The following is a 23546-nucleotide window of genomic DNA, read 5'->3' on the forward strand; positions in this document are numbered from 1 at the left end:
TTTGCTCTGAAAATTAAAAAAAAAAACAAGTTAAAAAAGTTGTGCAAATTTATCAGGGTTATAACATTTCAAGTAAGTCTTCCTGGTTAATCACCACTCTTCGCTACTACTGTTTAATTTATTTGTTTTTCTTCTGATTTTTTTTTTTCTTCTGTCGTCTGAGATGCTTTTTTTGTCTTACAACATATCGAATGGATTTTTTTGCCAATGATGTTGTACAGTAATGGGGGTTTCAAAACTCACCCTGTGTGACCGAACACTTATTCTTATAGGAGTTATCTCCCCACGTCCCCTTTTTCTTGTTATCGCTATATCTCTAAAACCTTAAAAGATTTTAGCAAACTGTCTTCACCATATTGTTCGTCTCCTCTTGAGAATGATTTGGTTTATTTTGACTTGAGTGATCGGAAGACATCTTATGGGAGTTACTTCCCTTTAAAAAATTCAGATAGACAATTTGTTGGATAAATTCATACGTTATAAGTCGTAGAGGCCTACAGTCTTTTGATATGAAGTCCTTGGTCCATTTGAAGGAAATTGAGGTCAAGGTTAAAGGTCAAGATCATGTATTAAATTTTATGAATTTTGCTTGTTATCGTTATTCCACAGAAACTGTGACAGTAAATGATATGATGTGTTTGCCAAATAACTGTTTACAATAAGGCGCAACTTCAACCTATTTCAGTCAAAGTGTTTTGGTTAAACCTTATAGGAGTTTTCTCCCCTTATGTATTTCAAATCAGTATTTCTCCACTCATACAAGTGATTGACCTCGGAGCTCCGGTCTTCCATTTTGAGTTCACTGACCCATGACCTTGAAATTGAGATCAAGGTCGAAGGTCAAGGTCGTGTTATAATTTTTTTAATTTTGCTTGTTATCGTTATTCAAAAGAAACTGTTACAGTTAATGATATGATTTGTTTGCCAAATTACTGTTTACAAAAAGGCCCAACTTCAACCTATTTCAGTCGAAGTGTTTTGGTTAACCCTTATATGAGTTTTCTCCCCTTATGTATTTGAAATCAGTTTTTCTCCACAACCATACAAATGATTGACCTGGGGTCTTTTGATTTGAGATCACTGACCTTTGACCTTGAAATTGAGGTCAAGGTCAAAGGTCAGTTTGACGTTCTAGATTTTGACCTTTGCTAAAAAGTATTTTCTGTTCATAATAAAACAATTAAGTCTTCTGCATATACCTATTAATCTTATTTTTTTATATCAATTCGAAGAACCAAATTACATCAACAAGGTTACATTTTCTAACATAGTTTTTTATATGTCATTCTTATTATCGAGGTGGAAAGACCTTCAATTGTTCTCTGAAGAATTGGTTTTTAATTTTATTTTGTATTTTCATCTCATTTTGTCATGTGTGTTTATGTTATGTTATATAACTTTTGATGAAATTCTTTGAACCATTGTTACTTTATGGTGTTTAAGAAATAAAGAATCTTGAAGAATCTTTGACTCCGTATCGATCTGTTTATTTATTCTATTAGTATTGGAATAGAGGATATGTATAGATGATTATCCTTGTCTTGATTGAATAAAATGCTGTTCTAATTGTGAAAACAAGAAACAGAATAGGGAAACTAAATTCGGAAAAAGGAGTCATTGAATTACACAGGTTTTCACCTTGTACCGTACAGGTGTAGGTGTCTATTAATACATTTAATGTAAATATTTCTAGTTTCGTTTTAGATGTAAAAGTAAGTATCATCTGCTTAAAGTTTCCTGAAGGAGGAAATGACGTTAAATGACCCAGATACACACCTTTATTTTTCTTTGTATATAAATTACCTATTGACACATTTTGATATAAACGATAAAAATTACAAATAATATTAGTTGATTTTAAATCATGCTACCTATAGTTTTGCTATCATATGTTCAATTTAGCAATACACGAATTAAAATAAACGATCAACAACATAGTTTTGCCATTATAACTACCCCTAAAAAAAGAAGTCCGAGATTTAAAAATTTCTAGCTGAACCTATTCAGCCGATTCATATTGCTTATTTAAGCATGCATGCGCATTAAGTAGATAGTCAAACAATGACACATATATATATATATATATGGAAATAGATTTCAAATTGAAACTCGAGAGGTGATAACAAATGACATATGTAAAATTTGTACCGTTTAATGCTTTTACATGGTCAGTATGCACACAACAAATAGATAGTTCATATGGAAACTGATTATTCAACTTACCGCCATTCTAGAACATTATTATGAAATACAGTAAAACAAGCATTTATTAATACGTCGAATGTCGAAGTAATATAAAAATGGTTCCGGCCATTTTCCGAGAAAATTATTCAAGCATCTTTCAACATTTTACATACCAAACAATTATACACCAAAATTTTATACATCATACACATATATTTTCTATAACTGCTTCACAATGTCTTATGCCAAATCTGTCATATTGTGAAATTCAAGTAACGTTACTCTTTCTCCTGAAATTTTTTCAATAACATCATCATTTTCATCGGATTCCAGATGTTGTAGCACCCAGCTTGACTGATAGCAAAAAGACTTCGAAGTTAAGATTCTCTTGTAAACATGTTTGTACCATCATTCTTTTGCCTTTGAGTTAAACTGCTGGTTTATTAAAAAAAAGTCTTCTTCCTGAAAATTCATGTTTCAAACAAATATCATGAAGGAAGTCTTTCAACTATTAAGTGAATCATCGTTTGAAAGGCTTGTTTAATATCAGAGCCAATTATTCATTGACACGCATTTCTTTTTAGTAAAAATAAATAGTATGTATTAGGACTTTGTCAACTCTGTCATCTCTTCCTTACACTGCATTGTTGCGCCCGTATTAATTCGAATTAATCATAATAATTCTCATTATCTGAATATACACGCTTTCCAATAACTATATGTATTCTATGAAATGGGGTTTTGTATACACCTTGGTGCAACTTTCCTTCAAAAATGCAAATAAACCATCAGAATTAACATATTCTCCCAATTCCATCTCATTCTCCACAGTTTTGATGTCATGCTCAGTACCAATATCGTTATATTCAACATCAATATCATGCCATGATTGTACAACTCTTCGATGAAGGTCCGGAAAAAATGAGAAGTACGGATATTTTGTAACAAAAATATTCTAAACTAACTTAAAGGAATGTATCTCCCTGATTAAAAGCTCTAATACACTGCCAGGGTTGAGTTATACTTTTTGTCCCTTTTGGTGTATAAACCTCCGTTAGATTTTTAAATGTTATAGCCTCGACAACATTTTTGATGAAAAATAATCAGGCAAATGCTGGTCAGATTTTGAGAAGCCTGAAAAGAAATATATATATTTATTTATAAAAGATTTAAATGTACGAGTAGCATGGTTGTATGAAAATGATTGGTACCAAATGTCAGGGAATTCTGATTATGTTGTTGTGTCATTGATACAGTAATTTTGTTAAAATTTGTTAAAATTACGATTAGATATTAATTATATAATATTACGCTACTCAAAGCATCGGGTTGAATTGCAAAAGTATTATGTTGAGGCCACCCAGAGCTTATTGTTTGTATTCCTTCTGCATTGACGATAATTTGTTCTTCTGTGTATTCTTTTGCAGGTTTTTAATTTTAATAATTTTTTTATACTATAGTTGTTTCTGGCTTTTGAACTAGCTTACAGTAATTGTGAGTACTCTAAGAATATATACTCTTTGTCTTTTGTGTGTTTATCATGACTTAATGTGATGTGTATTGATCTGATGAGTAAAGCCGTTTTCTACTGTTTTTTCATAGTTTGATCTTATATTCTATTGTTGCACTACTGTGCCAGATTATGTGGAAGGTAAGGTATCAACAACCATGTTTAACACCGCTAAATTCTGTTTAAACATACTTAAAGCCTGTTCTTTACTGGTTGTCTTTTGTTGCTGTATTTCATGATATTTGTTTTTCGTTTATTGTTTTGTACATAAATCAGCCCGTTAGTTTTCTTTTTTAAAAAAACATTTACATTAATCATTTGCGGACTTTTTCTAGCTTATTATGCGGTATGGTTTGTATTCGTTGTTATAAGCCGTACGGTGACCCATAGTTCTTAATTTCTAGGTCAAATGGTCTCTGAGTGAGAGTTGTCTCATTACCAATCATATCATGTCTTCTTATTTTTATCAAGATTGATTTCTCAATTTAAAAATTTACTTGGGTCGCTATATCATCTATATTTATTCCATATAAATGTTTATCTTAGTTTACCTGAACACTTCCATGAGCGTTTGAACAAATTGTTGGGAACGAAATTGCAATTTCCTTACCCATAGATACGTCTCATTGTAATAACTTGTAGAGGTCAAAGTTGTTGATATTGGTAATGTTGAATATTATATCTTTGTCTGGTAATTTTGTTCAGTTAGCACGTCCCCGACCACAGCATTGAAACCCTTTTTATAACTATCATTGGAGTGTAATGCAATTGACATTTTCCCTTGCAGACAAAACATTACGTGCCTCACCAAAGTACCTGAAACAAAACATAAAATGAAAGTGTTCATTGTTTGCATTTGAGTCGGACTCTTTTTCGTTGAGGCTGAAACTTGTCAATTGGCAACCTCATAAATTACAATTTATAAACTAAATAACCAAAAGTTTACTTTGGTCCTTGGCAAACCAGGAAAAGATATGTTATTTTCCAAGTGCATTTTGAAGACCTGAGATAAATTTCACGCAGCGGATCGAGGAAAAGAGCTTAGAATTTCTCACATTTGTGTAAGAACTTAAATCTTTTGTTTAAAACAAGTTATTTGGTTTAGAGTGACAGCAAGGGTAATTGTGTCCTTTAAAAATACTACTTGATAGCCATACATGATTGTTTAGTGTTTGAGTAGAAAGTTGATGAACTAGGTGTATGTCAAACAGCGTATTATCCTTTTCCTAAAAGAGGTTAATAGGAAAGTACCAAGACCTTGTTGATAACTATTCCGTTCCAACTTCACAAACAATACACTATGGTCTTGGAAGTATAGATTCTAGGTACTGACGTTGTTTACATGTATCATCTTAATAACGTGTCATAGTATTCTTTTGTTATATTTGTCTCTCTGAATATTAATTTTACTATTTATCTGTTTTTGGTTAATATCCATTTTGCGTGGCTTTGTACTTATACATTCCGTCATTGTGTTATTGTTCTATAATAGCTAAACTGATTTTGCAGTCGTCAATTTTGCTTACTAGATTTGTCTATATAGATATAAGAAGATGTATGAATTTGTATGTGACGCGCTCTATACTTATTCATCCCGTTATTGTGCTATGGTAAATATTTGTATTCTTGTCTTTCATTTTGCTCATGCGCTTTGTCTATATGTCTTTTTGTATTTATTTGTTACATACATTGTACTTGTTTTTATAGTGATTAAGATTATAACACAATGTTGACGGCTGAATCCATATTTTTGAAATTTTTACTTATTATGTCTTAAGCTTTTTGTTTTGTTTAATTTTACACATTGTTGGCAATATACTAAATTTGTATGCGTCTAGATCTGTTATACAAGTGGGAGGTTTAGCTAGCAATAAAATCAAATTTAATCCACCGTTTTCTACGAATGAAAATGTTTGCACCAAGTAAGGAATATGACGGTTACTATTTATTCGTCTGATGTGGTAATGCTGTTAATTTTGCCATTTGATTACGTTTTGAATTTTCCTTCGAGTTCGTTTTTTGTTATTTTACTTTTGAGTACAAGAGGTGAAAAACATGTACAACTATCACGAGAAGTAGACACGCATAACACGCAGCTGTGTCTCATGGGTTTTCTCTACCGAAAATTGCACATAAACGACATAATTTGAGAATCTGCTCTTACCCTCGAGTTTATATGTGAGCCCTGATTCTTTTCATAAATATGTATTTCTGATTTAAAGGTTAAACTTGTGTGAATTATGTTTTTGTTTTGTCCTTGGTTTGTCCTTCCTTTTTGAGTTATGTTGAGCTTTATCGCATTTCTTTTTTTTTGCCAATTAACGGTTATATAAATATAAGAGACTGCACAATTGAAAATCTGAAATCCTACAATGATACATGTACAAGTACATTCGTGCAATAGTTTATATATAATTAAATCAATCTTTTACTTGATTGTCAAGAAATTACGGATCTAATTACCAAATTTTGAATTGATATGACAACAATATTTTAATATTTTCTGAATTACACAGTACTGTAAATTGTATAACAATTTAGACAGTATTCAAAATGCTAAAATTATTATTGTGATTTCAGGAAAACCTGAAATAAAAATATGTTTCAATTTAAAAATGCGAGATTTATATTTCAATTATAACGCAATCGTCGAATTCAGCGCATTTGAAAAAAAATAGCAATTAAGTCTTCAATTTAGATAATTATAGAACACATCTCAACTATTAATATATACTTTACATACCTAAGTATATGTATTTTGAAGTGAATTGTTTCAAATCACATGTATCCCTGACAGACTGTTCTTCACTGAATTACATTTGTAAAATCTTTATAAAAAATCCCCCATTAACATTTATTTTCTATATGTAGGAAATCAAATGCACACTATAGTAGCATCTGTCATTATCATTCTTCACAAAAATTTTCATTTAGTTAACTTACTGGTAGTTGATGTAATAAATCTGTCAGTATGCGAGCTACAGAACACCATCCTTGAAGGCTTAGCCCAATAATGTGTACAAGTGTGTGAACATAAAAGTTTGTCTTCAATTCATGTTCAGCTCAATAATAAGTAGATAATAGATAAAATATGACAACTTGCTCTATTTTTACCGAAAAAGTCACTTTGGGATTAAAAAGTTCATAGCAAAGTCCATTCCCAAAAAAGCCTGGTGAGGTTTTGAATTTCCAAGCACCGTTTGTTTTGTTTAGTTTTGATGATCTGTCCTGGCTTAATGTGCCTTACTGTCAATATTTCTTCGTGTGCTCGTGTTAAAGCATAATCTATTTCAAAAAATATTTTTGCTGGGTTAGAACTCGTGTTTTGAAATGATTATATCTCTAATACTGAGTTGTCGACAATTCTGCACTTGATACAACCTTCCGAATGTGAATGCTCACAAAGGGAACAGAAATATGTGGATTTTGAATCAATTAAGTTGAATATAGAACACTGATATATAAAAGTTGAATATGGGGCTAAATGACCCATTATTTTGAATATAAAATGTTGGTTGGCGCATGCAATGATATGGTTAGCTTTTCCGCTCTTTCCTCTCCTAGACACAACAACTTAAATTCTTGATCACTCAGTAAATTTTTCTCTTGACGTTTATCATAGTATGTGGTGTTGTCTAAGCCACATAGATTTGTTACTTAAAATGCACGTATAGTAAGAGTTAGATATCTTTAAAATTTACCATAAGCTTGGTCTTTACAATAAGCTATAGATGCATTTATGAGTCTTGATGAAATAGTACTACGCACTACCTTTGAAATTTTCATCATTTCCACTTTAGACAAATCTGCATTTTGTTCCATAGCCAATCGCTTTATGTAATATTTGGCTTGACATTAACTCAATAAAATGCAATAGCTTTTAAATACTCAAACACACTCTGTATATCCTAAAGACGAATGTAATCATTATTCCTGTTTTTTTCATACTAACATGATGCCTAGTTCTATCAACTTTTGAAGTACTAATGCAATACGCTTCTGTTTGGTAAATTTTTGCATAAAGAAGAGATGGATTCGAATTTATGTTGACTGTTATTCTGGTCCAAATATACTTGCATGAGTGCTTCTGTCATGCCATCATGTTTTGTCTGATAGTAATCATTAAGGGACATACATTTCGTGCTCACTTAAATCTAACATAAAAATGATACTAGTACAGGTGAAAAATATTGAGTGTTCAAATTAACAACATCACAGGAAAACTTCGCCTTTGTTCATTTTGATAGTATCATCCGATGGAAGATTCAATATAAACTGAAAAGCTTTCAATTGCAAAGACTGTAACAGTTCATAACTTAGATGAAATTGTCTTTGTCGGGAGCATAATTGTCGCCTGTGCAAGTTCAGTTGATGTTGATGTTGTTGTTAGAAAGGTTAACTGTGAGTCTTGGTCTAAAAATCACAAAAAATACATTAAATAAATAGCTGATATGAAATGGAAAAAAAAGACGACATTACTGTTGATGGATGCAGTAACAAAATTCATCCCAAACGAAGCTGAAAAAGGGAGAAAATATTTGCTGCGAGAGGGGGAGATTGTTATCCAATCTTTTTCATCATATTAAACTACCCCTTTATATAAGATATTCAGGACTTTGTTCTAATTCGGACCCTATATGATTGCTATCTTAAAAAAATAAAAAATGAAATGCTTTGAATAAAAATTGGCTCCATTTGGTTTGGTATCTAAAGCTATCTCTTAAGCTATATAAAATTTATTGAAATCTAACTATGTTGTATCTTTTCCCCTTTTAGTTGCCGTATTAGCAATGGTGATCATTTTGAAATAAAATAATCTTTTTTTATTTTTCATATCAAACGAAGTCTAAATATCGGTTTTCATTTAAATCATACAATATTGAAAATTTTCTTCCTCTTTATTGGTCATCTTGAAAATGATAGCCAATTTTATATATTAAAGTTACCATTTTATAATGTTTAGTGTCAAACTACACGTAACATATAACGGACGATGTTGAAAATTTGACTGTTTTTGGTGGCCATCTTAAAAAAGGATGTCCATGTGCTGTTGACATAATAAAACATCTCTAAATATCAATTTTCATTTAAATCTGGCAATAAATGGGATGCCAAACTATCCTTATGCATCAATTGCCCCTTTTAGTATAGAACCATTGTTTTTGAGCCGGGTTAGAAGGAGCATATTGGTATTAAGATTGGTTTTGTTTTCAATAAATTAAAACCAAACTAAATATAAAACATAATATTTTTTATGTACTTTCACGGTAGTCGATACCAATAGGTTTGCATTACACAAGGTCATGTTTTTTTATGATTGTTTATGACGTCTTTACACTAAATCAATTAGATTTTCGATGTGTACTGTTGGATATTTTTATATCAGATACATGATGTTTTTTTATTAACTGTTAATAAATTTGAACTAATGTTCAGTACTTGCGAGTATAAGATCTGTACTAAGTGTCTTTTTGTTGTTATTGTAGGGAAGTATTAGTATCTGTTCACGTCCTCTCTGTGACTTTGTTAGATGTATTTCTATTTTTATCCAACTGCAGAGTAAGATGTTTCACCTCTGTCACATTTAGAATGAAATTCAAAACAGTGTGGCTGTTGCCATTGATTGACACATTACATTCATCCATTGACTGGGACAATTTACGTGAACGTTTGTCTGTAACGACCACCGTTCACGACGTACCTACGATAGACATTTAAACTGTGGGGTCACCAAAGGTTTCTTAAAGCCTTTAACTATAAAATAATTCGAAAAATTAATCAGGAATAACCTTTATGTATTGATTTATATAATTGATATAAAGCAAAACATCGTGTTATTTCTGATTAATTTTTCGAATTACTTTATTAAGGTGTTGAGAACCTTTGGTGACCCCACAGTTTAAGTGTCTTTAAAAAGTACACAGTGAACAGTGATCGTTACTTACAAACGTTCACCTAAATTATCCCAGTCAATGGATGAATTTAATGTGTCAATCAATGGCCACAGCCACACTGTTTTGAATTTCATTCTAAGTGGAGAATTGAGCGCTAACAAACATGTTTCATCTCTCCACATTCTCCTTTAGATTTATTTGGCCGTTAGTTTTTATCAACTTATTTGTTTCATATGTTTGATGTTGGGGCCTTTTATAGTCGATTATACGTAACGGTATGGGTTTTTCTCATTGTTGAAGACCGTGAAGTTGTCCATAATCGCTTTTATCCCATTCATTTGAACTTTAGTGGATAGTTGTCTCATTGGCAATCATACCACATCTCCGTATATTTATATACAAGAAAGGAGTACATATTTTAAGCAAAATAGTTAATATACATAGCTGTAACTGTGTCAATAAGTTAAATATTTTTGTATTAAATGAAAGCTTTCAGACTTGTTATAACTGTAGAACCCTTCTTAAAACTTTCTTTAGAATAATATTAAATAAATGACATTCATATAGAAGGTAATTTTGCCCTGTTCTCAGATCAAAGTACATGCTTTTGTAATATCAAAATTCCAGGAACCAGTGCACCCTAATATGTGTTTAATGAAATGTTGAGTCAGGATAAGATTTTGACATGCTATAACTATCACTTTATTTAAACATGATAAAGTAGCTATGAATGCCAGAAGTTACAGATCTTAGCAGAGAAAGCAAGAGGCTATGAATGAGTGATGTTATTACACCTTACATTATGAAGTAAATATTTGCTTGGCATATACAGAATCACGTGTTATAGTTTAATTTCGTTTTTTTTCCAAACATTGACAGGAGCGATGAATAACCCCCACTAGTTGAAGCCTCAATCAAACAATACGTCTATTATTCCGTGGTGATTATAAACCCCGTCAAATTGAAGCCTCCATCGATTAACCCTATTGTTAGTATTACCCGGTGAATAACTCTTATCGTACCTCAATTATCATGAGTTTACTCACTTTACAGTATTACCACTTAATTCATATAGTTTTTTCACTGATCCCCTACCCCCTCTTAATTTAATTTGGGAAAAAATGATTGACCAATAAGGATATATATACAATCGATGTCAATTAACAAAACTTGAAGCACTTTTGACACCCTATTTGAATTTTTTTTTTATCCCTCATTGATTTTTTTTATGTTATCCAAAATTTTCAACCCGAGTAAGTTTATTGACCCTGAGGATAAGTCCTTCGTGTAATAACCCTTACTCGGGTTGACAATTTCGGATATACACCTCCTCAACGGTCCATAACTGTATATTATTCTTTTTGGCGGCAATTTTTAGAATGTCATCAATTTTGAATTATTGACTTCAGAGGAGTATCTACATATGGTGCTCATCGTTTCGGTAAATTATCATTAAAATCAGTCCTGTCTTTCTCTAAAAAAACAAGTTTGTCAAAAAAGGTATCGAGGAAAAAGGAACTTAGAATTACTGTATGTACCCTGACTTTCGTTTTTGGTAACATGATATGAAAAAAAAAAGTTAAATAACACAAGTCTTGCAACTTCCTTAAGGGTGACATATTAAAGTCATATGAAACGAGTGAGTGGTGAAAAATAATGTTTATCCAATTCTTAAACCAATGCATGTATATATCATAAACTTAGTCCTCTGTGCACGATTTTATCATTATTTTCGCAAATATATCATATAATCGTCAATTTGTTTTCTCTTTGTTTGTTATGATTTAAAAAATATGGCTGCTCATTAAATGCCGTGCTTTGAAGCCGAGTTTTACCGATTGCCACCTTATAGTAAACAAATAACAAAAAGCATGGGTATTGAGCACGTGTTTAACATATATAATCAGATATTTGTTTATTTCAATGACAGATCCATGCGTATTGCGATCACCGGATTTTTACGAGGAGGGTTACGCTCGGGTCACTATGCATACGGAAAATATGTTGGCGAATTGCTTCCTGGAAGTAAGCAATTAAAAATAAGTAAACTTCTTTTAAATGTGGACAAATTAAAGAGTTTTTCTCAGAAAAAAGTATATGTAAATAAGTTGTATAATGAAAACTACCCATTTAGTTATAAAATACATATGCATATATTTTTTTTTAATTTGAGGTTTCTTATGACTTTAAGAAACGGGACCGGGGTTTAAAACTTGTCTCCAAACTTTATCCCAGATAAGTCTTTGTCTCATAATTTCCTTTGTTCTTGACATATTTAAATTTGATTGTTCGTGCGTGTCATTCCATATTCCATGTATATTGAAACTACGATTAAATGTGTTAATTGAACTGTGAAAACTGTGAGAACTGTAAAAACTGAATGAAGAGTTTAGTCATGCCGTTAGCATTAAGGACAAGTAAAGCCGTAAATACAAACAAATAAAATCAACTTTAGTAGACAACAGAATAAAAACTCCAACGTCACTTAACATTAATTTTGTTTATCATTTTTTTTTTAAATAAAAGATAGAATTATAACCAAATACTTGATTGTCCAATATTATAGTATTTACTCCTATTTGAATTAGCTGACAACATTGGTTAAAATATATTTTGATATCTTCATCGTCCAATGTTTCTAATGTGTCTAACCTAGCTATTGGCTGGACAAAATAAATGCAAGATAATTTTATAGTGACAACTGTCTTATACGATCATGTCAGAGATATATATTTTCAGTGACTAACTGTAGTTTTATTTGATTTTTGGTGTTTTAACGCCAGTTTTAAGCACCGCATTTAGGCTTTTTTGTGGCGGCCAGATTCTTTTGGTGGAGGAAGCCGGAGTTCCCGGAGAAAACCACCGATCTTCGATAGGAAAATTGACAATCATAGTCAATTAAGATTGGAGGAGTCGAGAGTTGGAATCCTTATGGTTCGAACTCACAGCATCAGTGTTGACTGGCTAATGATTACAGTAGTAAGTTCTTAGACCACTTGGCCACCGAGGCCCCACCTGTAGTTTGAAATTCAATTATATAGTAACGAAAATCTATTTTGAAATCGCTTTTGTCACTTCTTGATAATTTAATTTTGGATGTAACGCGTCTTGGCTAACAATTTTTTGTCTATCAGCTCATTATCATTATTTTGACCATGTGACCGTGGCGTCATCAGCATTTTTTATGATGTAGTCCGGTTTAAAATGGAGTTTTGAATTGAATTAAAGGAATTGCTGTAATATTTTCTTCCTATTCGAAATAACATTAAAAAAAATCCACTACGCGGGTTATTCAGTGTGCACCACTTTTTTTTTTATTTTATTCCTTCATAGACAGAAAAAATATTACAGTAAGTGTCCAACCAATTATAACAACTGTTGTCCAGTTCCCGAAATCTTAAGACCCTAGTATAGGTTCGACTACATGTATACGGTCATATAAGCTAACACACTATGTACTGAATAAACATAAAGTTTCCTACATCTTTAGACGGATTTAACCTTTTTAGTCTTTAAACAAGAATGTGTCCATAGTACACGAATGCCCCATCCACACTATCATTTTCTATGTTCAATGGACCGTGAAGATTGGGGGAAATCTCTAATTTGGCAATAAAATTAGAAAGATCATATCATAAGGAACATGTGTAATAAGTTTCAAGTTGATTGGACTTCAACTTCATAAAAACTATCTCGACCAAAAACTGTAACCTGAAGCGAGACAGACGGACGAACGGGCGGATGGACGGACGCACTGACCAGAAAACATAATGCCCATAAATGGAGCATCAAAATCTAAATTGAATGACAAACAGTAAAGATTTTTTTTGGGGCTTACTTTCTATTTCATACTAATTAATTCTACCATTCAATGTACATTTGTAGCATTTTTCTTTTTTCGTTTAGTGTCATGTTGCATGTAAAATCCACGAACATATGACTTGCTTAAACCACGAAAATAGATACCCACGATAAAGTACTTTCCAAGTAATTGACAAAGTGTTGGTGCAGCAACTATTTATTTATAGATATATGACCACATATTTACGTAGGAGCAATTTCAATGCTAACTTAAACGTCTGAGGATTCAATTTAAATTCTGGACAGCATCATGATTTTGGATACACAATGAATAAATGGCCTGCAAAATAAGTACAATGATTAGATTCTGACCATTTATCAAGTAAAGTATGCAGTACATGTACATCGGTTTCTACCCATGTGAAATGATAAACAAATGCTTTACTATCAAATATATAAACAAATCTGTTCTGCGTGTTTTAAACATTTACTAATATTAATGAGCGTATCTGTCAAAGTTTAGTCCATATACACTAAATAACAAGTCTCATATACGAAACGTAACAAGCGGTGATAGATGCAAATTAACAAAAGTAAAAGCCAAAAAGCTTCGTGCTGTATAAATGCGATTAGTAACAAATAAAAAAACCAGAACATTACAAAAAAAATTCACAAAAATACTGAACTCCGAGGAAATTCAAAACGGAAAGTCCCTTTACAGATGGCAAAATCAAAAGCTCAAACACACCAAACGAATGGATAACAAGTGTCATATTACTGACTTGGTACAGACATGATTGTATGTAGAAAATGATGGATTCATCCTGGTTGTAAAGCTAGCTAAACCTCTCACTTGTATGACAGTCGCACCAAATTTCATGATTTCACTCCCGGTTTTTAGTGGAGTTCGTGTTGTTTCTTAATTATTATTTATAATTGTTGATGTAAACAACAATGTGTGAACAAAAAAAACCACAAAATAGGTATTTATGTCAAAAATAGGGGTACAGCAGTCAGCATTGTGTTATAATCTTAATAACTATAAGAACAGACAAATATGAAACAAAAAAGGCACAACAAGGCATAATGACAAAGCACATAAGGAAAAAAATAAAGACTGGCATACAAACATTTTCCAGAGCACAATGACACAATGATGGAATGTATAAGTACATAGCCACCTTAAATGTATTAAAGAAACACAAAAATGCATGTAAAAAAAAAACATCAGCAAAAACAAAGACAAGAATACAAAATATTACAACACCACAATAAAGGGAAGTATAAGTACAGAGCCACGTCATGTGTATCATAAAAAAATAAAAAAGCACATAGACAAAGCACATTTTCAAAAATGAAAGAAAGGAATAAAAAATCATCAGAGAACAATAAAACACAATGATGGGGTGTATACATAGTCACGTCAACGGATATCACCAAAAACAAACTTAACAGAAAACATAATATTGAAATGACAGTGCACTATACGTGATGATAAACAATGTCTAAAATAACACTTAGCTTACCTCGCAGGATGTGCATATGTCTCCTGAATGATTCTTTATTAACCCATTTATTTGCATCTCATGTTAAAGGTCTCTCAATAGGATTTATAGATAATACTCCTAAAACATTTACAAAATTCATTTTACTGCATTGTCTTTTAAAATAGTCACCCTATTAACATGGAGAAATAGTATTGTTTTTATTTAATTTAATATTTAAGACTTGAATTTTAAGTAACCTATTCATTTTGTAAGGGAAATAACTATTTAATTAATATGTAGACACCATTTGAGATACTTACATAGGTATCAATAAATATTGTGTTATTTATTTTTTTTATAGATAAGAACACAAATGTTTTTCAATTCCAATAATAGGCCTGTTTCAACTCTTGTAGTGTGGGTGATAATTTATCCATGTGTTTGCATATGAATTAAACAAAGCTTCAAAATAGATAAGGTATCCGAAATTTATAAAAACAATTATTTCTGTATTCTGCTTATTAAGAAATGGAGAAAAGGACAGACTTAATAGATATGTTTATCCCAAAAAAGTAGCACAGAAGTTTCCTGCCTGGGTACTACATAACCAACCCTAGCTGTAAATGTAATCAACATTCGTGTAAGGTTCCAAAATAGAATAACTTTACCAAAGCTTGAAAAGGTTTTGATTTATTTTTGACTCTAGAGGCCAGTTGTTTATACTGAAATATTATCAATTGGATGATATTGTTCAGTTGTTAAGTGTTATGTAAGTAAGCAAAGTTCTCAACAACCAGCATGGACCTTGTATGAATTATAATGGAATCTCGCATTTTGAAAAGTTATCAAACGCTAATTGAAACAATTTACAACTATAAAGAAGTAATTTTAATTAATAATTTTTTTTTATTTGCAATACTTTTTTAAGTTATTATATCCCTGCAAATGTTCTTGATTCACATATGTAGTGTTGTGGATATGTCATTGTGGGTTCATTGTGTGTCCAATAGTTGTTTTTGGTGTCCTTCAAAAGATGTGAATATAGTTCAGATTAATCATTTGGTCATAGGTTAGACCTTGCTTGTTTCGTTATAGATTTATGTTCCAAATCATACATTTTAGTTATTCTAATATGCAGTGCTTTTGTTAGGAGGACAGGTGGAAGGGAATACAAAGTTTGTCGTACTCAATGTTGAAAATAAATATTTTGTTTTGGGGGATTCATTTAAACCAATTGTTTTGGGTCTTTTATTTGCACTCAATACGAATACATTGTCATGGGTTAGCTTGAATAGGAATAGTATGTCCTTATCTGGCATGGATAATAATATTTTGACATTCCTATTTCATTCCTTTTTCAGGAATCAGATGATCGCCCCCTTGGTCTGTCCCAGTTTGGATGAAATATATATACAAGTGATAATATTTGTTTGCGCTATATCATTGGAAATGCAAACGGATGGAAATGAAATTCCTCATATTTTTTCAATCCCTTAGTCTAGAGTATCAATTGTTAGTCTCCTAATTTCAAATCGACTTAAAGGAACGAATGAACTTTGCTAGTCAAATTTGTACCTTTGTTTACTAGAATAAAAACTTATTCAATTCTACTAACCATTGAAGGGTGTAGATCCTTGGTCGCTTGGGTTTGCTGGAAAAGGGTTGGTCTTGATAATGCCACTTTGCACTTTTATTAATCCATTATATTCCACAACTAAGTCACTGTGTTTTTGTCAAATTCTAAAACTTGTTGATATAGAAGTAGCGGAACATACTCAACTATTCCATAATATAAGGAATTTCGCCGCCATAGGAGTTTTCTGTATTACCCAGGAGACGTCTGTGATGAACGGTAGTGTCTTTTGTGCATGCATATATAATAAATGGCTTGCTATTAAGGTGTGTTTAATTCTGGGACAGTCTACATGCTCCTCCAAAATGATAGAAGTGGCAAACTTTACTGTAAATAACGTCTGCGAAACCATCGCTGGAAGCTGACATGTTAGATTTGGAGATATTGTTGAAAGGATAAATGTCAAAGGAATAACACGAAAGGCTTACTTATTTGATATGAATACCGGGGACAAGTCTTGCACGATATAAAGTATTAAAGAACCCACTTTCGTTAATTTTTATTTGTATGGATTATAACAAGGAAACTATAAATGGATTTCAGCTGACATATAAAAAAATGTAGGCAAAATCTTTTTCAAGAAGTAGAGAATATAATTCCAGATTTCACCAAAATGTCTGATGAGGAAAAATTTGTATTTATGTTAACTTTTAATGAGTATGACGTAACTAAAATTATTGTCAAGGGAGTTAATGATTTATAATATTATGTATTTAGAAACAGTCTACCTGATAAGAAAACTAGTTGATGTAAAAAAAAAAAGTTATGACTATTTTATATTTTCTTATAGAACGTATTTGTAATGATATATTTTGTAACAACTGCATTGATATGAATGTTTGTACTTGTAATTTTAAATTTGGAAAGGTATCACCTCCTCCAAAACATTTAAATATATAGTATTATAAGAATATGAATGTTGTTTAAATTTAGATATTATATGTTTGTAATGATTGTCATGTTTGTCTTGGTAACAATCCAATATTTGGATTTTACACCGATAAAATGATTTGATTTGATTTGATTTGATTTGATTTATAAACTCAATTACATCATTTGATATGCTCCATCCTTAAAAGGTATAAAATGCTGAATAGTTCAATGGTTTCATAAAGATCTCACAATTTATGATAATAAAGCTGTTTTTTGGACGAAATTCAGGGGTCAACTTTAATTTCAGGATTACGTTAACGTTTCAGAATATGTCAAGGTGTGACTGTTGCTTTGAATGATTATTGCGCTGATTTCCTGCGGATTAAGAACTATAACAGTCAAACAATATTCAGAATCTTAATTATATATTTCAAGCAGAAAACTTATTACATTTTAATACCTATGATTTTAAAAACATATCCTGATTTATCTCTAGAATGTGGCGTGAGATGACTCGTAGTTTGAAAATAAACTGACAACGACATGGCTAAAAAATAAAAAGACAAACAGAAAAATAATGGTACAGAAGACACAACATTGAAAACTAAAGACTAAGCAACACGAACCCCACCAAAAACTTCGGGTGATCTCAGGTGCTCCTGAAGGGTAAGCAGATCCTTCTCCACATGTGGCACCCTTCGTGTTGCTTATGTTATTACAAATCCGGTAAATAGTCTAATTAGGTTGGTCACATTCGTGAAAAGGGAAGGGTATTGAAGTTACAACGTAAGGAACATATCCGATATCATCTGTGAAACGAGTAATTCATAACGGTCAATCAACTCTTACGGCGTCCGTAAAATTTACAAAGGGATGACTTCAACTTAACCATTAGCAACTCTTGGTTTAATTGCTTCCTTATAAACTATAAGATTTCACCTGTATCATACATTAATGATCGTTTGGGCTATATATCTCAAGAAGAAATCGAACGGCTTTGGTCAGATGATTGAAGACAAATGTTGATTGAATTCGAAATTCCATAGAGTAATAAACGTTTTAGCCATATATACCCAGTAACCTTTAAAATTCATTGTTGAAAAGGAGTGTCGTCATTAAATAAGGAAGACAATTAATATAAAATATTGATTATACTTTATTCGACAAGAAAGCAGGCATGGGGGCGAATAACGTTGCAATGTAGTTTATTTTATTACAATGCCTTTGATAAAACCATGCATTAAATTACAATTACATGCTTTAATCAAAGTAATGAATTGAATTACAATTACGTTTGAAAAGAAATGCATTGAATTACACTTTAAATTTTGTAAAGGAGTAGGTCCGGTAAGGGCCGATTTTGGCCTCAAATTTCAGGTTCATCTAACGAAAGGTTTTGAACACTTTTTAAACACTTAAGTGTCTATTTCACTTGATTCGATTAATTTTTGTGAACGATTTTAGCTGATTTAGTTATTAAAATCGCTCCGATTCAAGCTTAAATATGAAAAATCTATCAAATATGCCAAAAAAACGTCACTTTTCAGATGTTTTTTGTCAAAAATGAAAGTGGCAGCATCCGTGTTCATCCTCAACCTTTATATATGTTATGTTTTATCATCAAATACAACTTACATTTCAATATTATGAATGAACACGAATGCGGCCACTTTCATTTAAGACGGAAACCATCTAAAATTTAACTAAAATGCTAAAATTGTGAAGATTTCAGTAATTTAGCATGACTTAATGGTGTTAGTACCCGATATATGTGCATTATACTGTCAAAAACCGCCTATATTTCCGTAGCAGAAGCATTATACTTTCCAGAAAATTGCAAAAAAAATAAATTTTTACAATTTTGTAAAACTGCTATATTTTGGGGCCAAAAAGAGGTCTTACTGAACCTACTCCTTTGTTTATTAAGTGAAAAGGAAAATTAAACATTTAGAAAAACAACATGAAATCAAAAAAGATTCTAGCATATTCATCAATTGTATTGAATTTAGTCAGACGAGTTAGAAGTCTATTCAATACTACTATTAGATTTTAACATCATAATAATGGTTTTGAAAGATTTCATGATTCTTCATTCACATTAAGGGTTTCAAAAGGTTTCCTCCTTCATACACATTCTATCATGCCTGAACTTTCAAAAGATATTTCTGACTCTCCGACTGTTTCACAAAACCTATCGAACTGGACAACTCTTCTATCATTTGTTTAATGTTATAAGTCATAGATCTCCCGTTTTCACTAACGAAATTACATTAATGAAGTTTGAAACTTATTTCAACTTTAATTTTTAAATATCCAAAAAATCATTCAGTGCTTTTTTTTGTTATTTCAATCGAAACATTTATTCCAAATATTTATTCAAAATTTCTTTCCTTATTTGATAATAAACATTGAGCTTATGATCTATGACCAAGTATTAAAATTGGAAAAAGATTATTTGTAAAAAAAGTAATTAGTGTTTTATGACAATGTTCAATTATCTATTATTTAAACGTGACAAGGTATTTATTCAAATTTTTCTTTTGACAACAATGAAAAACTTTTACAGGAATGATTTTCAAATATTACTTTTTTCTTTAGGAACATGTATGAAATTGAAATAAAAATAACAAAATGATATATTTTGTTTGTTATTCCATCCAAGTGTGAAGAATTAAAGAAAAGAAAATAGAAAATTAATATTCAAATGATAATTTTCCTAGTTAATCAAGAAATCTTAATTTCTGTTTCTGTTATAACCCCAACAATCTGTTAAAGATATATCATGAAAGTATTTGTAAAAAGTAATGCATGAAATTACATAACTTTTTATTAAAGTAATGCATCAAATTACAATTATATGTAAGCAAACATTGCTGCAGTCCACTTTACATGCAAGCACTTTTATTCATTACCTTGCATTACAATTACAAATTTGCTTTATCCAATGCCTGCAAGAAAGTAAGTAACAATAAATCTGAATTTTAATCAGATTGGACGTAAAAGTTGTAAATCTGCAGAAAGTCCGGATTTACATTCATAACAAATTACTGTGACTTGATTATGGGTGTTGCAATTATTGTCAATTTTACAATCTGGTAGAACAATAGGTAAAGGTGAACAGCAACACCCATAGTCAAGTCACAGTAATATGCCCCTAATGATGACCTCTGGACGTGAAGAAAATAATTACTCAAATGATGTGGTAAATCTGTTATAAATATAAATATATCCAATTTAACTTGTATCCCTCTTGAAAAATATATTGATTCTTCCAAAAAAAAAAAGAATGAAAACGCATTGGACGATAAACCATAATATGCATAGTTTTATGACTGAGATTTTGACAAAAATAATCATGTGACCATCTTTAATATCAGTATTACGTAGGTATAATTATTATGTCATGTGCACACGGAAAGAAAAAGACACAGTGCCGACTGTGCAATGGAAATTGTAATCACCATGCTTGTAAACCCTTTTAATTTAAAAAGACAAGTTAGATGACACTATAGTGCCAACTTTGAACTTTTTTGTCAAAAGATTTCAGTTTCGGTAGTATTCTTAATTTGTAATTTTGATGTTTGAGATGTAAGCAATCATAGAAATGATGGTGATATAGTGATAGGATACTTTCACTATCACTGAAAGTGAATTAAAACAGATTGGATGAGTAGTTGTTATTATAATGTTTTGAGGGTAAACATTCAGCGTATACAAATATCGACAAGAAAGGATTCCAGATTAGCGTACACTTGGATAAGATGAATTCAACACACTGAACAAATATTTATGAGTAAAAAGTATAATATTTCGACGATTTCATCTTCGGTATACTTGATGTTGGAATCATTGTGGTTCTTTAGAAAGAGATTTTAAAAAGAGATATAAAACGATTCCCATTTTTGTAAAACAATTATTGTTTAGTTAGAATATAAAAACAATCTTTCAATTGAACATATGCAACATAGGTGTAAAGGGAAATAACAGTAAAAGTTACTTTTTCAAAATACTTTCTTTCGGTGATGAATGACTATGTGGGACTCTCTTTGTTAATGTTGTTTCCATATGCATTGACTTGACAAAACAGCAAGTTTTGTTTGTCAAAAATCAAAAAGAAAACGATGTTTAGATATCATGAATGTCAATTTCCCCCATTACTGTGCATTGGTTTCTGTAGATGCACGCCATAGAAGTCGTCAAAACACTTTAACTGTCGAATGTCATGTGTACACTAGTCTATCATCCTTAGTGAATTGAGTATTTGATATAATTGAATGTCATCATATTCCCCTTTTATATAGAAAAAATAAATAGAACTTTGGTTCAGATTATTTCGCTTCTATCAACAAATACTAGAATAAATCTCAGCTTTGACACATGATTTTGTTAATCAGTTGTTGTTGGCTTTCAACTAGCTTCCAACTTGGTCTTCATTCTACCTTAATAAAAGCATGACGAAGTTGAGCGTCCGTTTGGCTGTGCAGGATGTATAAATAAGCAGTAAATTCTTAAGTTCTTTTAATTTTTTGAATCCCAATATTTCACACCTGTATGTTTTTATATGAACATATCTTGTTTGCACTCGATCTACAAATTATTGAATCTGTTTTTCTTTGATTCAACCAAGGATTTGTACAGTAAGACTTACTATACAAATCCTTGATTCAACATACATTGATTTGTTCGCCTGAACACGTCGCTAATTTCATAAAGAAAGAAATGAGCCACTTTTAGATAGTATAATATTAAGATATGAATAGCTACTTAATTACAACTTCAATTTTATTTCCATCGATATCAAAATACAAGTTTCGAGATCTGTTACCTCTTAAAAATACCATTATTTTCGTTTTATCAAACTAAATTTTTGATTTCATTTCTTTGGAATACTCTGTTAAATTATCCAACATGTATTGTGAATCCTGAATCACGCATCGTTGTAAATATAATGCATTTGATGCCACTGTCGTACATGTGAGAGGTTTTGCGCTTTAAAACCAGATTCAATCAACCACTTTCTACATTTGAAAATGTCTGCACCAAATCATGAAAATTACAGTTGCTGTCCATTCGTTTGATGTGTTTTATCATTTGATTTTTTCATTTGTTTAGAGACTTCCAATTTTGAATTTTCCTCAGAGTTAAGTATTTTTGTGATTTTACTTTTTTCCTACGATATTTTCTAAAAGATGGTTGTAAAACATGAGTGACACATTTTTAAATATATATTGCCTTACAGCATGTGTTGAATATGAATTGAATAAAAAAGAGTAGTTTTTGTTACTTACATTGTACCATATACCAGTTCTTCTTGATCAAGTTGAGAATATAGTTGTGTTGTGTATAATCACACTTTATAAAATGACTTTATCCGTTCAAATTCAAATAGAAATGTAAAAAACATTCAGGAATACTATGGTCTTGTTTGACAGGGTTCTGTCAAGACAACAAGTATATCTATTGATTTATCTTTTGATCAAATTTAAAGGTAACTGTAAGCATGGATAAGTAATATTTATATACTATATAATTATACAGTTAAAGAGAAGATTATGTTACAAAATTGAATACATGGTACGTGTGAAATACAAACAACATATGATATTTGAATTATACGGTATTATAAAATATATTTGAACATATTAACATAGGTAAATATAAATGGTGGTTTTTTTTACAAGGAGATGAAACTTTTACAGAAATAAATTGATTGATGTATATAGTTTTTCACGTTAAGTACATTTTCGTGTTGGATATACGTGTTTGAATTAAAGAACATTTTCATTCTAAAAACAAAATTGTAATAATTATTTCTTGTTTTCATCCTTGGAAAATTATGTCCGTAAGATAAATAATAAATTAAATATTATCAATGATAAATTGTATTACTTAAAACCACGTTATACGAACCAACGTTTCTGAAATAAATTGTGACTAGTATATTTGACATTCGACAGTCATACATTTTGATTTTAAATATGAAACCCATTTACAGTCATCGTGTTCAAAGTGATGGACATAATTAATGCGATTTATATATAAGAGCGCATAAATCAACATGATAGTTTGCTCTCTGTTATTTTGTAATTCCCAATAGATATTGGTGAAATATTTCTGGCTACAAATTTCCTCAGTTTCTTTTTCATCAAAATCAAATATTCAGT

The 23546-nt window shown here is 30.9% G+C and overlaps 1 long non-coding RNA gene across 1 annotated transcript; it reads right to left on the reverse strand.

Annotated features, from left to right (window-relative positions):
* Nucleotides 1-1878: 1878 nt before the first annotated feature.
* Nucleotides 1879-22784, reverse strand: LOC139516506 (uncharacterized). The gene is made up of 3 exons (XR_011662977.1): nt 22671-22784; nt 4305-4510; nt 1879-3318 (listed from the first exon to the last, which is right to left on the reverse strand). It is a non-coding gene; the product is annotated as an uncharacterized lncRNA (long non-coding RNA).
* Between the last annotated feature and the right edge of the window lie 762 nt (nt 22785-23546).

This window comes from Mytilus edulis, chromosome 3 (genome assembly GCF_963676685.1).
Source record: "Mytilus edulis chromosome 3, xbMytEdul2.2, whole genome shotgun sequence".
Taxonomy (NCBI): Eukaryota; Metazoa; Mollusca; class Bivalvia; order Mytilida; family Mytilidae; genus Mytilus; species Mytilus edulis.